The sequence below is a fragment of the Triticum aestivum genome, chromosome 2D (assembly GCF_018294505.1).
Source record: "Triticum aestivum cultivar Chinese Spring chromosome 2D, IWGSC CS RefSeq v2.1, whole genome shotgun sequence".
NCBI lineage: Eukaryota > Viridiplantae > Streptophyta > Magnoliopsida > Poales > Poaceae > Triticum > Triticum aestivum.
Window position 1 is genome coordinate 560131516 of NC_057799.1, and position 11776 is coordinate 560143291.

The following is an 11776-nucleotide window of genomic DNA, read 5'->3' on the forward strand; positions in this document are numbered from 1 at the left end:
TTATTTTTTCTAACCTTTAAAAAATAAAAGTGTGTTGTGACAATTCGAACACCAATATTCCATGTTTAGTCCTGGAGCCGACAACCACGGGGACAACTTACAGGTTGTCTAAGCAAACGTATTTTTTTCTTTTGGCAATTGTGACGATACACAAAAAGCCGTTTTTTCCTATTTGGTTGTTCGTTTTTCCATGTTTGGCCTTTTTCTTGGTTTGTTCTTTATCCCCTTTTTCTTTTTTCATAATTTCCAAACTTTTTTCAAATTTGTGAAGTGTTCAAGTTTTCTAAACTTCTTTTAAAATCCCATGAACTTTTCTCTAACTCGTGAACCTTTTTATAAATTTTGTGATTTTTTAATCATGGATTTTTTTATGATTGTGAACCTCTTTTCAAATTTTGTGAACTTATTTTTCATATTCCTGAACTTTTCTAAAATTAGTGAACTATTTTTCAAAAAATTGAAACTTTTTTCTGATACGTGAACTTTCACAAATTTTGTGATCTTCTTTTCAAATTTTGTGTACATTTTTTAAACTTTGTTTCTGTTTTTGCAACTTTGTGAACTTGTTCAGAATCATATACTTTTAAAATTCGTGAACTGTTTCAAATTTTCATGAACTTTGTCAAAATTGGCGAATTATTGGACTTTCATGATTTTATTTTGAAATTTTCTCAAATTTATTAAATATTTTTATTTACGAAAACTTTTTCAATTTTTTTACAAACTCTTTCATGGACTTTTTCCAAATTCTTGCACTTTGTCCGAAAAATGTGAACTCTTTTGAATTTATGACTTTTTCCAAATTATATATTTTTTGAAGTCAGCTAATCAATCAGTGAGTCGGTAAACTGGTGCACCAACGAGAAATCCAAAGCGAGCGGTACTTGTGAACCGATTGAGCAAGGACAGACCGAGGTTTGTCTTTGTTGCACTCCAGCTAGATGGCACTCTTTGGCTGCAGCTCACGAATGAAAGTAGCAAGCGCCAAGGATCCTCTACGGTGCGTGAACTGCCGAATAGGAGCACTCCCCTGAATATGGCAGACTACCATCCGTCTCGCGTGAAGCTTTTCTAAAGTGCACATGCGTATGGGCCGGCCTACTAGTGTTTTACCCGCTTGTTCATTCATTGGTCTGCGCGCAGATGTATTTTTTCCCCTTCCGTTTTCTATTTGTTTTTCTTACTTCTTCTTTAGTTCTCTTTATCATTATTTTTGTCATTATACTTTAAATTTTCCTTTCATTTTGGGTTCTCTTTGTTTCTTTCATAAAATTCATTGATTTTGCTTTTCATTCACATTTTCCTTATTTTTTTATTTCTTGGCTTTCAACAGTTCCTTCGTTTTTCTTCGTTTCTTCATTGGTTTTCACTGTTTTCCATTCCTTTTACACTTCTTTTGTCGATTTTAGTTTCAGTTTTTCTTTGTTTCATTTTTTGTTTTTTTGTTTCTTTGGTTTTTATTCTACATTTCTATATACGTCCAGAAACTCTTTATAATTAGAATTTTTTAAATACAAGTTTAACATTTTTAATACACGCAACATTTTTCTATAGCCATTTTAAATATTTTGCAAATGATTGGTTAACTTTTTTAAATACAAGATTCAGATTTTTTTAGTACACGGTCTATATTTTTACATACATTGTAATACTTGAAATTTCTAATTAATATTTTTGACATATAAGGTTAAATTTTTTAATACATGGTCAACATTTTACGTATACACATTTAGCATTTTTCTAATGCTTGATTACATTTTTGAAATGCAAGATTATCATATTTTTAATACATGGTCAATATTTTTTCGAAGACATCTAATATTTTTCATATGTTTGATCAACATTTTTTGAATACTTGATCAAAGTTTCTTAAACACATTTTATTTTATTTTATACAACTTTTGTATACGTGAGAACCATTTTCTCTATACATATTTAGCAATTTTCAAATTCTTGGTTAATAATTCATTTCAAATGTTTTTTGTAATATTTTTTTGAATATTTGGAAATTTAAACAAAAGTGAAATAATAAAGCAGAAAATAAAAAAATGTAAAAAAACAAGGCTATCGCCTCCCGTGCGCCTGGGCCAGCCCATCTCGTCCCTCCCGCTTTCTTCCATGAGCTTCTTCTGCGTACCACCAAAAACTTGCACAAACGAGCATAGGGTTGTTGGAGCGGCTAGCGGCCTGCTTGAGTTTTGTTGTTGTTGCGGGGAGGCCTGGTCGAGCTGCAGACGACTGCACTGGAAAAAGGGAATTTCCTATTGGACAGACCTGGAGATCAGCGATGACGTGAGCCTACCCATTTAACGTGTTGCAGTGTTTCTGGTTTTGGGAACCTTCTGGCGTTTTCCAGCAGTTTTCTGGTTTGGGAACTTTCTAGAAGGTCCACTGAACCAGGTTCTTGTTTCTTTTTGGTTTGCATTTTTTCAATTTTCTGTTTATTTTTCTTCTTTCTTTCTTTTTTCTTTTCCTTTTCTGTTTCTTTCTTTTCTTTTTCAAGTTTATTTTTCTTTTCTTAAAGAGTTCATGTTTGAAATTGTTCAGAAACTTTAAAAAAATGTTTGTGCTTTTAAAAAATGTACATCTTTTGTTCAAAATGTTGATCTGATTTTAAAAAATTGTTCCTGTTTTCATTTTTTTGTTGAAGAGTTCGAAAAACTCAAATTTTCAAAAAATGTCCTGAATTTCATAATTTGTTCCCGTATTCAATTTTTGTTCACCGATTAAAAAAAGTTCACATTTGCAAAAATGTTATGTATTTATTGAAAGTTTTTTGTTTTTTTAAATGTTCTCATTTTAAGACGACAACAACAACTATAAAAATAACAACAAATTCTTTAGTCCCAAACAGGTTGGGTTAGGCTAGAGGTGAAACCCATAAGATCTCGCGACCAACTCATAGCTTTGGCACATGGATAGCAAGCTTTCACGCACCCCTGTCCATAACTAGTTCTTTGGTGATACTCCAATTCTTCAGGTCTCTCTTAACGGACTCCTCCCAATTGTTCAAAATTTCAAAAGAAGTACCATTTTCAAATTTTTTTACAAATTCAAAAAATGTTTGGGAATTTTAAAATGTAGTTGCAATTTCAAATATGTTGATAATTTCAGAAAAAGTGTTTGAAATTTTGTCAAGTAATGTTCAGTTTACACCGCTGGTGTTAGTTGTTTAAAGCTCGCGCTACGGATTTGTCAACGACTCTCAGTAGTTGCGCTGACAAGCAAGGCGATTGCACAAACACGAGATCTACAGTTTGAATCCCCACTCGGGTGTCCACTTTTTTTTTTTCTCATTTTCCTCCAGACCGCTAGCTCCGGCTCAGCCCCAATGGGCTGGCCCAGTCAGGCGTGCCCTGTGCGAAGGGACATCCATTTGATGCAGTACGCGGCAAATAGGAGCTCCCGGAAAAAGCCATCTCCTCCTCTTTTCCGCTAAAAAAAACTCTTTTTTTCTTGACAGCAAAAGCCTTATCCTCTCTCCCTCTGTAGGCGGAAGCAAATGTCTTTCTCGGAAAAAAAAAGGCGGATACATTCGTTCCGCTGAAACTGACGTTGAAAGGGACGGCGGCGTGCGTTGAAGAAGAAGAGGAGGCCATCGTCGGGCTCCAGCCCACCCAGCTGTCGCTAGCCCGGCCAGTGTTCTGACTTTCTGAGGGTTGTTTGGCGAGACGGGCTCTGGTGTGCCTGGCCCATGTTCCGAATTTTGCTCGGGTGGCGTGTCAGCTCTCACCTCTCAGTGGAAAACACAAGTGCGAGTCAACAACAGTTTGTTTTGATGGCGGCCGGCCGGCCGCAGCGGCAACGACACAATTATCTAATATAGTCGCTGACGGAAGCCCCCTAGTCCAGGTCTCCTGCAAGGTACACCATGGTCGTACGCAGATGTGTGACCTCCATCACCGTGACTAATTTGAATTTCTCTTCCTTGATTCATCTAGGAATTATGCATATTTTTTTTTGTTGAAATGAACAATACCACATGATGATTTCGATAGAACACAATCTATAGATCTTGGTCATGAACTTCACATTCACATTGATAATGTGCCGGCAAATCAAAGGTTTGTTCATTTTTTTTAACATCAGTACAGACATAAGCGCTCATATACATGCGCATACACTCACCCTTATGAACGCACACACGCACATCCTACCCCTATGAGCACCTCCGAAAGACACGAAGTCACCGTAGGCACCTTGTCGTTGACGGGAACGTCTCCTCCCACTGAATGCGCATCACCGGAAATCCTGAAATAAATCCAGAAATAAATGCGAGCATCAGGATTTGAACTCTGGTGGGCTGAGGATACCACAGTCCCTCTAACCATGCAACTACAGGTTGGTTCGCAAGGTTTGCCCATTTGGTTGGTATTGCTGATATTGCTGGTGGATGCCAAGAAGAATCTTTCCATTTGGTGCATCTACTTCTAAATTTGGTGCTAATTTTGTTGATTTTTGATGATTTTTAAAAAATTTAATATTGGCAACCATGTTTTGCATAACAAAATGGGTGAGCAGATTATGACTGATTGACTAATTTGCTATGTGGGAAAAAAATATATTTTCTACCATTACAAATGATGGCATGATTGATCTCTTTAAGAAGGTGAAAGTTCATGTTCTTGTAAAAAAAAGAGGTGAAAGGACGTGAAGGGAAATGTGAGTCTGGAGTCACTTTATATTTTTTTTGATGATATTTTTTTAATATTATTAGTTCTCTACCATTTTTGGTAGTCTGATATGTTTTGTTTGTTCATTTGTTTCTCGAAATTACAAATTTAACTCCATAGTAGCTTTTCTTTCTTAGAATTTTTTCTTCTTAATTTGTATGTAAGTGATTTCTTGAGTTCACCGGGTATGGCAAGCTTTTCTCATATTGTTTGCTGATTGCATATTTTCATTCTTTGTATTATCTTCACTAAGTTATTTATATCTCCTTGCCGTAGTTTAGTATTTCCCCTGTCCAAAAAATTTGTCTCAAGCTTGTCTCTCAAATGGATGTATTTAACATTAACTTTGTACTAGATACATTTATTTGAGAGACAAGCTTTTTTAGACGGAGAGAGTATGTAGTGGGTATTGGCTGACACCAGTGCCGATTTTTTCTAGCTTCGTCCCTGGCGCCGGGGTTGCCGAAGCTGCGGCAGCGCTGTACCTGGCGCTGTTCAGGAAGCCGGCGGGCCTGTTCGTCAGGTCAAACTCCCTGGTCAACTCCTACTACGGCGTCCTCGTCGCCATCGTCCTCTTCGGCTTGGCGGGGGCGTGGACGGGGCTCTGGGTCTCGCACGACCCGCTACGCCGGCGTGCCGTCGGGATGACGGTGCTCTGGGCGTCGGTTCTTCCGCTGCTCCTCTTGGCGGGTGTTGGAGGCCATGCGATCCTCAAGTGACAGTGCATTGTGTTGATCTCGCGTGCGTCTTGCTAAGTTGCCAACCAGCATTGGTAATGCTTGTCTTGCATATCCAGTTTGCGTACTGTATATTTTCATCTCAGATTTGTATGCAGGCGTGCGTGTGTGTCGGTACGAATTAAAATCATTCCGTGCAACAAATTTTGAATTCGTTGGTAGGCAGTGAAATTTCGATCAAGTTTTACATACATGTGAATACTGCTTTCGAACGCTTAACTTTTAGAGAAAAGGCAAAATGGACCAACTTCTAGTTACCCGCGAAAAAAAGAGAGACCAACTTCAAGTTAATAATGCCAGACCTCAACGAATGCCATTTCATCACAAAACTTTGCACACTGTTGAAACATTCATCAATAATTATCATAAAGAAATTTCAGTTTTTTTTATTTTACTATATTTTTCTTTTTCTATGAGAGAGCATGAGAGCTCGGGTTCGAAAACTCCTTGTCCAGTGGAGGAGAGAAATGGCAACAAAACTTCGGAAGAAAGTGCTAACAAAGGCAACCCATTGAAAGATTCATGCTGGGGCGAACTGATCAGATCACACACAATGAAGCGAATAAGCTGCACCATGCGATCTGCCACGCTGTCGCGCTCCAAAATTCGCGCATTGAACGGCCACGTGGGCTACGACACCCTGGCTCTTGGCTGCTGAAAAAAAATCTGCCTTTCGTCCCTCAGATTTGTCCATATCAGAACCTGGGCTGACGGGCCTTGGCAGGGGTCTCTCCGACGAGGGGGCAGTCGGTGTTGGTCCATGTGGTGACCACTCTGACCGGCAGTGGCGACCTCAGTACGGATTATGATGGCCACCGAGAAATCTCTGAGAGGGTTTCTCTCTTCAAATCTGGTGGTTGCCTTCGGCGGTGAGACGTAAATTATGGACAACAGCAGAGGGTATGGTTGTGTAGTGGCGTCGGGCCGTTTTCTAGCCCAACATGTGTAGGCACTGGGATCATGAAAAAATGATGGCGACCACACATGATTGACTTCGATGATGGTGCTTCTCGCGTACCCAGTCTCGAGCTTGGGACGAAAACCTAGGTCTTACTCGAGTTGGTATACTACCTAGCAATGGCGATGTTTTGGTGTCATTACCTTGTTGAAGGCATTGCTGGGACATGCTCGGACTGGTTATTCATGGTGAAAACCTAGAATCTATTCTTTGGTGATTGGATCCTTGATACGTCTCCATCGTATCTACTTTTCCAAACACTTTTGCCCTTGTTTTGGACTCTAACTTGCATGATTTGAATGGAACTAACCCGGACTAACGCTATTTTCAGCAGACTTTCCATGATGTTATTTATGTGCAGAAACAAAAGTTCTCGGAATGACCTGAAACTCCACGAAACATCTTTTTGGAAAATATTAAAAATACCAGAAGAAAAATCCACGTCAGGGGGCCCACACCCTGTCCACGAGGGTGGGGGCGCGCCTGCCCCCCTGGGCGCGCCCCCTGCCTCGTGGGCCCCCTGACGCTCCACCGACCTCAACTCCAACTCCATATATTCACTTTCGGGTAGAAAAAAATCAGGAAGAAAGATTCATCACGTTTTACGATACGGAGCCGCCGCCAAGCCCTAAAACCTCTCGGGAGGGCTGATCTGGAGTCCGTTCGGGGCTCCGGAGAGGGGGACTCGTCGCCGTCGTCATCATCAACCATCCTCCATCACCAATTTCATGATACTCACCGCCGTGCGTGAGTAATTCCATCGTAGGCTTGCTGGACGGTGATGGGTTGGATGAGATCTATCATATAATCGAGTTAGTTTTGTTAGGGTTTGATCCCTAGTATCCACTATGTTCTGAGATTGATGTTGCTATGACTTTGCTATGCTTAATGCTTGTCACTAGGGCCCGAGTGCCATGATTTCAGATCTGAACCTATTATGTTTTCATGAATATATGTGAGTTCTTGATCCTATCTTGCAAGTCTATAGTCACCTACTATGTGTTATGATCCGGCAACCCCGAAGTGACAATAATCGGGACCACTCCCGGTGATGACCATAGTTTGAGGAGTTCATGTATTCACTATGTGTTAATGCTTTGGTCCGGTACTCTATTAAAAGGAGGCCTTAATATCCCTTAGTTTCCATTAGGACCCCGCTGCCACGGGAGGGTAGGACAAAAGATGTCATGCAAGTTCTTTTCCACAAGCATGTATAACTATATTCGGAATACATGCCTACATTACATTGATGAATTGGAGCTAGTCCTGTGTCACCCTATGTTATGACTGTTACATGATGAACCACATCCGGCATAATTCTCCATCACTGATCCGATGCCTACGAGCTTTTCACATATTGTTCTTCGCTTATTTACTTTTCTGTTGCTACTGTTACAATCACTACAAAACCCAAAAATATTACTTTTGCTACCGTTACCGTTACTTCCATATTACTTTGCTACTAAATACTTTGCTGCAGATACTAAGTTATCCAGGTGTGGTTGAATTGACAACTCAACTGCTAATACTTGAGAATATTCTTTGGCTCCCCTTGTGTCGAATCAATAAATTTGGGTTGAATACTCTACCCTCGAAAACTGTTGCGATCCCCTATACTTGTGGGTTATCAAGACTATTTTCTGGCGCTGTTGCCGGGGAGCATAGCTCTATTCTTTGAGTCACTTGGGATTTATATCTGCTGGTCACTATGAAGAACTTGAAAGACGAGAAAACAAAAATCTATCCCTCAACTACGAGGGGAGGTAAGGAACTGCCATCTAGCTCTACACTTGATTCACCTTCTGTTTTGAGTAAGCTTGCGACGCCTAAACCTGCTTCTGCTATTCGTTCTGATATGTCGCATGTTATTGATGATGCCACTTCTGCTATGCATGATACTTATGATGAAACTACTTCTATGCTTGATACTACTGTGCCACTTGGTGAATTTCTTGATGAACAACTTGCTAGGGTTAGAGAGAATGAAATTATTGAAACTGATAACATTGATGAAAGTGATGATGAAGACTCCCCCCCTAATAAATATGAATCGCCTGTTGTTCCTGAGGGTTATGTTTTGGAAAAAGAAGCTGCTATAGCTATTTTAGCTTGCAAAGATAGATACGAGCTCAAGAGGTTATTAGCTAAATGGAAGCAGCAATCTCTTAATGCAAGAATGAAACCTGACCCTGCTTTTGCTACTTCACCTATCTGTGTTACTGATAAGGATTATGAATTCTCTGTTGATCCTGATGTAATTACTTTGGTTGAATCTGATCCTTTTTATGGCTATGAATCTGAAACTGTTGTGGCACATCTTACTAAATTAAATGATATAGCCACCCTGTTCACTAATGATGAGAAATCTCGCTACCTTTATATCCTTAAAATATTTCCGTTCTCATTAAAGGGTGATGCTAAGATATGGTTTAATTCTCTTGATCCTGGTTGTGTGCGTAGTCCCCAGGATATGATTTATTACTTCTCTGCTAAATATTTCCCTGCTCATAAGAAACAAGCTGCTTTAAGGGAAATATATAATTTTGTGCAAATTGAAGAAGAGAGTCTCCCACAAGCTTGGGGGAGGCTTCTCCAGTTACTTAATGCTTTGCCTGATCATCCTCTTAAGAAAAATGAAATACTTGATATCTTTTATAATGGACTAACCGATGCTTCCAGAGATTACCTGGATAGTTGTGCTGGTTCTGTTTTCAGGAAAAGAACACCGGATGAAGCTGAAATTCTATTGAATAATATGTTGACCAATGAAAATAATTGGACACTTCCTGAGCCTATTCCTAAACCAACTCCGAAGAAGAGGGGTGTTCTATTTCTCAGTCCTGAAGATATGCAAGAGGCAAAGAAATCTATGAAAGAAAAAGGTATTAAAGCTGAAGATGTTAAGAATTTACCTCCTATTGAAGAAATACATGGTCTTAATTTACCGCCTGTTGAAGAAACTTGTGATCTTAATCCAATACCTATTAAAGAAACTCATGGTCTTGATAACCCGACACAGGTAGTAAAGGTAAATTCTCTCTATAGATTTGATGAAGGTGATATTCCTCACTATAAGTCTGCTAGACAATGCTTAGAAGAGTTTGATAATTTTATTGTCAAACAAGAAAACTTCAATGCTTATTTTGGTAGACAATTGAAATACAATTCTGATACGCTTGAACACTTGGGTGATTATATGGCTAATGTTAAAGGTGAACTTAAACTTATTAGTAAACATGCTTCAATGGTCACCACTCAAGTAGAACAAGTACTTAAAGCTCAAAATGATTTGCTCAATGAATTAAATAGTAAGAAAAATGATTATGCTGTTAGAGTGGCTACTAGAACTGGTAAAATGACTCAGGAACCTTTGTATCCTGAAGGCCACCCTAAGAGAATTGAACAAGATTCGCAAAGAAATAATATTGATGCACCTAGTCCTTCTAAAAAGAAGAAAAAGAAAAATGATAGGACTTTGCATCCTTCTAGTGAACCTATTGCTGAAACACCTGAGAATCCAAATGATATTTCTATTTCTGATGCTGAAACACAGTCTGGTAATGAACATGAACCAAGCGATAATATTAATGAAGAATTTCATGATGAGGCTCAACCTAGTAATGTAATGATGTAGAAATTGAACCTGTTGTTGATCTTGATAACCCACAATCAAAGAATCAACATTATGATAAGAGAGACTTCGTTGCTAGGAAGCACGGTAAAGAAAGGGAGCCATGGGTTTAGAAACCCATGCCTTTTCCTCCCAAACCATCCAAGAAAAAGGATGATGAGGATTTTGAGCGCTTTGCTGAAATGATTAGACCTATCTTTTTGTGTATGCGTTTGACTGATATGCTCAAAATGAATCCTTATGCTAAGTATATGAAAGAAATTGTTACTAATAAGAGGAAAATACCGGAAGCTGAAATTTCCACCATGCTTGCTAATTATACTTTTAAGGGTGGAATACCTAAGAAACTAGGGAGATCCAGGAATACCAACTATACCATGCTCTATTAAAAGAAACTATGTTAAAACTGCTTTATGTGATCTTGGAGCTGGTGTTAGTGTTATGCCTCTCTCTTTATATCGTAGACTTGATTTGAATAAATTGACACCTACTGAAATATCTTTGCAAATGGCTGATAAATCAACTGCTATACCTGTCGGCATTTGTGAGGATGTGCCTGTTGTGGTTGCAAACGTTACTATTTTAACGGACTTTGTTATTCTTGATATTCCCGAGGATGATAGTATGTCTATTATTCTTGGAAGACCTTTTTTGAATACTGCAGGGGCTGTTATTGATTGCAACAAAGGCAATGTCACTTTTCATGTTAATGGTAATGAGCATACGATACACTTTCCGAGGAAACAACCCCAGGTCCACAGTATCAATTCTATTGGGAAAATTCCATCGATTATTTTTGGAGGTTCCGAATTTCCTCTTCCTACTGTCAAGAAGAAATATAATATTCTTATTATGGGGATGTGCATATCCCCGTTGAGGTAACATAGTGTCATTCGAAATTTCTCCGGTTCCATGTTATTCGGAATGAGTTTGTTAACAAGACTTGATCAACCTGGTTAGTGGATTCCTTCTGATGAGCATGAGATGGATGAAACTAGAAGGCACAACCTTCTGTACCCTTCTTTTACTTTCTGTTATTTAGTTGAAATAAAGCAAAAATAGTATTTTCCTGTCTATTTTCTGAATTATCCGTGCAATATAAAAATACCCCGAAAATAAAAGTTCTCCAAATGCCCTGAAAATGGAATATGATTTTTTTCTGGAATATTTGAGAATAGTTGGCACTGTGAACACAGCAGGGGGAGCAAGCTCCTGGCCACGAGGGTCCAGGGCGCGCCCACCCCTACAGGGCGCGCCCCCTGCCTCGTGGGCCCATGGTGGCTCCCCTCCACTTATTCCTGCACCCACACACTTCTTCTTCCTCCCAAAAAAATCACCATCCAGCTCAAGCACAAGTTCTAACTTATTTTGCTGCGATTTTCGATCTCCTTGCTCAAAGCACCTCTCACAAAACTACTTGGGGGAATTGTTCCTTGGTATGTGACTCCTCCATTGGTCCAATTAGTTTTTGTTCTAGTGTTCTATTCATTGCAAATTTGTGCTGCCTAGGTGACCATGTTCTTGAGCTTGCATGTCAAATTTATATGGTCCCAAGTAGTTCTAATGCTTGATATAGTCTCTAGGTACTTGTAGGAGTAGTTGCTATCAATTTTGTTGAGCTTGGTTCACTTTTATTTTGAAGTTACTAAAAATTTCAGAAATTTTTCAGAGGAAGAAATATGCTTAGGAAAATGTACCAAGGTGGTTCTTCAAGGAAGCAAGGACCCAGGCTTGCAATGCGTGATGCTGATGATGAGCCATCAAGGAACGCTCCAGT